Genomic DNA, 4,944 nt, shown 5'->3' on the forward strand with positions numbered 1-4,944 from the left:
CATTACCCCCGAGTTAATGAAAATTGACAAGACAGTAAGTAATACAGCCCTCATTACTGTGCTGTAGACGTTGGACCGTTTGTCCACTGATGATATATATTCGAAAGCAATTCTAGAATAGCCAGTGTATAGTACGTTTACATCGTGGGACATTCACTATTGACAGCACGCTAGTCATTACAACGATTAACAGAGAATTGTAGACGTTGGATTAAACTGTTGAGTGATCACATTGATTGCATAAAAAATTTGGAATGACAAGATACATACCCATCATCCCTCGAGGAATTAACAATAGGCAGCACAATACTGAGTACAACCACAATGACAATACTGCTGACGTTGGACTACTTTGCCCACCGATGATTTAGATTCTACTGAACTTCTAGAATGAAAAAACACAGACGCATTATCCCTCGATATATTAACAATTGATAACACAGTACTGAACGCAGCCATCGTCACAGTACCGTAGACGTTGGATTACTCTGCTCCATTATGACATAAATTTCAAGGGAATTCGAGAAGAACCTATGCATAAAACGGTTGTGACTATTGACATTTTCAGTTGAGAGTTCTCTACTTAATACATCTACCAACAGAGCACAGTTCCCATTGGATTAATCTGTCCTGTGATCATTAATATTCTGCGGCAACTCTAGGATGAAAAAGAGGCAGATGCATCATTCCTCGCGAAATAGGCAATTGACAACACAGTACTGAGAACAGCCGTCATAATAGTGCTGTAGACGTTGGATCATACATCTACTGGTGATGTAAATTCCAAAGCAATCATAGAATAACCCGTGAATATTGCGGCTATTTCTAGGGATGATTACAATCATCGGTAGTGTGCATAGTACATCCACCAACAATGCACTGTAGGAGTTGGATTAATACGCACATTGGTGATTTAAATTCGATAACACATCTAGAATGACAAGCTACGTATCCGCTACCCCTCTAGATATTAACAATTAACAATACAATACTGAGTGCAGCCATCATCACACCAATGTAGGCGTTGGAATACTTTCTCCACTGATAATGTGTATTACAAAGTTATTATAGAAAAAACTATGCTTGGTGCCTTAACGGCTACGGACATTTATAATTGAAAGTACGTTGCATATTACAACTACCAACTGAGCACTGTTGCCGGTGGATTAATATGTTCAATGTTGATTTAGAATCCATAGGATTTCTAGAGTTACAAAATTCACTTGCATTGCCCCTCGTGACATTAGCAATTCGAAACACAGCACTGAGTACAACCATCATCACAGTGACTTAGCCGCTGGACTACGTCGCTCACTTATGACAAAAAGTACAAAGAAATTCTGAAATAATCAATGTGTGGTATTTTTATGGCCAGAGAATTCTCCAGTTGGCAGCATGCTACCCAATACATCCACCAGCAGAGCACTGCAGCCGCTGTATTTATATGTTCAATGGTGATTCACATTTCATAGCAACACCACAATGACGAGAGGAAGATCCATCAGCCTTCGAGGTATTAACAATTGAGAGGACAGTATTGAGTACAGCCTTTGTCACAGAACTGTAGCCGTCGAACTGCTTTGTTCATTGACTACGTAAATCCTAAAGCAATTCCAGAGAGTCTATGCATAGTACAGTTATGGCTAGTGACACCTGCAGTGGAGAGTACGGGGATTAGAACTTTCACCAGCAGAGCCGTGTAGCTATTCTATTGGTTTGCTCAATGATGATTTAGGTTTAGTTGCAATTCAAGAATGACAGCAATCATATCCATTGCACCTCGAGCAACTAGCAATTGTCAACACACTACAGAGTACAGCCATGATCACCGTGCGGTAGACGTTAAAGCATACACTGATTACACAAATTAAGAAGCAATTATAGGATGGCCGGTGCAAAGTAGGGTTATGGCCATGGACATTAGCAACTGAATGTACGGTGCTTAGCACATCCATCAGCAGATCATTGTTGCCTCTGAATTAATGCTTTCACTGATGACGTATATCCTACAGCAATTCTTGAATGAGAAATGCAGGTCCATTTTCCACCGTGATGTTAAAGATTGACGACACTGTACAGAGTACAGCTATAACCACGTTGCTGTAGGCGTAGGACTACCTTCTTCACTAGTGATGTAAATACAAGGTTGTTCTAGAACAAACTATGCATAGCACGGTTACGTTTGGGGATATTTGAAACTGGTACTACTCTAATTAGTACATCCACCTGCGGAGCTGTTTAGCCGCAGGACTAATCTATTCAATGGTGATTTAGATTTTATAGCAGTTATAGAATAACAGCGATAATATGAATTTTCCTTCTAGAAATTAGCAATTGACAACACAGTGCATAGTATAGCCATCATCACAGTAATGTAGCCATTGGATTAGTATGTCCATTGACGATACAAATTAAAAGGCAATTCTGGAATTATCAATGAATTGTATGGTTACGGCTAGAGATATTTACAACTGAAAAGACGTTACTCATTACATCCACCAGCAGAGCACTATTGCCGTTGTATTAATCTGTTGAGAGATGATTTAAGCATTATAGCATTTCTAGAATTAGGAAATTCATACCCACTATTCCACGTGATATTGGCATTAGTCAACAAAACACTGAGTACATCCATCATCACAGTAATTAAGCCGTTGGACTAGTTTGTTCACTAATGATGTAGAACAAATAGCAATTTCGGATAAATCAAAGTATAGTGCTTTTGTGGCAGGAGGCATTTCCAATTGACAGCACTCTACTCAGTACATCCACCGGCAGAGCACTGTTGCCGTTGGATTAATTTGCTGAATGATGGTTTAACTTTATAGCAATTCTAGAATAATAAACGGATAGACCATTTATCGGTAATGATATAGACAAACGAGAAAATAGTACCGGGAGTAGCCATCTACTCCATAACATAGCCATTAAATTTATCTGCTCGCTGATCATACAATTTCTTCAGTTATTTTAGAACAATCACTGGGCAGTGCAACTTATTTCGGATTCATTGACACATATAAATGGAGTACTGGGCATAGACATTAAGAGAGCTCTGCAGCCGTTGCACAGAACTGCTTAAACGACGATGTATATTTTATAGCTGTCCTATCGTGACTAAAGGCGGACTCATTGGGGCACGAGTTAGTAGCATTTAATAACACAGTAGTGAGTGCAGCCATCAACAGAGTACTGTAGCCGTTCGATTAATTTGTCCACTGATGATACATATTCCTCAGCAATTCAAGAATATCCAATGTATAATAAAATTACGGCTAGAAACATTTACTGTTGACAGTACGGTACTCAGTACGTTCACCAGCAGGCCACAGTTGCCGTTGGATTAATCGTTCCACTGATGATTTTTATTCTAGAGTGATAACGATAGGAATTCTAAAGTGACAAGGGGCAGATCCATTATCGCTCGAGTCATAGACAGTCGACAAAGTGGCACTGAATGTAACCATAACTAGAGTAATGTTTCCGTTGGATTAGTTTGTTGACTGATTATTTATATTTCACTCATGATTTGAATTCTATGACAATTTATGGTAGATCAAAGTACATATCTGCTGTCTCAGGAGACATTAACAGCTGATAGTACAGTACTGGCTACAGCTAACGGCGCAGTACTGAAGCCATTGATTCAACATTTTCCCATCTGACATAACTTATATTGCTATGCTGGTATGATGGCTGTGGAGATTAATTCTCCCTGAATGTATTGACAATTGAAGATGCGGTATTGATACTTGAAATCTGAAAGGTACCACGTCCATTGGTTTAATCTATTCTCAGATCACCTAAGTTCTACATAAATTCCTGAATGATTAACTTATGAATTAATTACCCCTAGAGATATTGGCCGACGCCAATACAGCACAAAGTGCAGTCATCAAGACAGTACACTAGCAGTTAGATGAATATGTCCACTGAGGATCTGTATTCCGCTGCATTTCTAGAATGACGAAAGGAAAATCAACTTTCTCTCGAGACAACAGCTCTGAGAGTACAGTACAGAGTACAGCAATTAACTCTCCACTGCAAACGTTGTAATGGTCTGCGTGATGATGACATACATTCTATAGCAATTCCAGAACGAGAAGAGTAACATCACTTATCGGTTGAGACATTAACGATTGACAAAGAAGTACTGTGTACATCCATCGCCACACTGGTGTAGTCGTTGGAATCATTTGCTCACTGTTGATCTATATTACATAGCAGCTCCACAATAATCAATGTATATACCAGTTATGGCTAGAGGTATTTGCAATTGACAGCACGGCAGTCATTTTGTCCACCAATAGAGCAGTCTAGCTGTCAGATTAACCTGTTGACTGACTACATTAACTCTACAGCAATTCTAGAATGGTCAAGGTATGAAACATTTATAGCTAGAGATACAAACAATTGGCAATGAACTTCTGAGTATGGAAATCAACAAAGTCCAACAGCCATTGTATTAACTTAGTCTCTGGTCCTCGCTATTTTATTGCTAATCTAGAGCGATACATGGACAGATCAATTATCGCTTTAGATATGGACAATTATACTTGCATTATTGATTGTGGCCGTCAAGGCAGTGCGATAACAAGTGGATTAATTTTTTCGTTGAATATCTAAGTCTTGCAGCAATTCTAGAGTGAGCATTGCGTAGATCATATGTAGCTATAAATATTGGCATTTGTCATTAGAGTACAGAGCGTTGCCAACTACATAATACCATAGCCAATGATTTAATCTGTTCATTGAAGCTTTAACCTCTACAGCAGCTCTAGAATGTTCGAATGTTCCATCAGGTACACCTGGAGATACTATCATTTGGAAATGCACACCGTGCTACAGCCATTGCATTAACCAACCCTCTGGTCATGTATTTTATATTGCATTTCCATAAATATCAATGTACAGGTCAATTTTCGACGGAAACATTTACATTTG

This window comes from Eufriesea mexicana, unplaced genomic scaffold, assembly GCF_001483705.2.
Source record: "Eufriesea mexicana isolate 0111107269 unplaced genomic scaffold, ASM148370v2 scaffold1217, whole genome shotgun sequence".
NCBI lineage: Eukaryota > Metazoa > Arthropoda > Insecta > Hymenoptera > Apidae > Eufriesea > Eufriesea mexicana.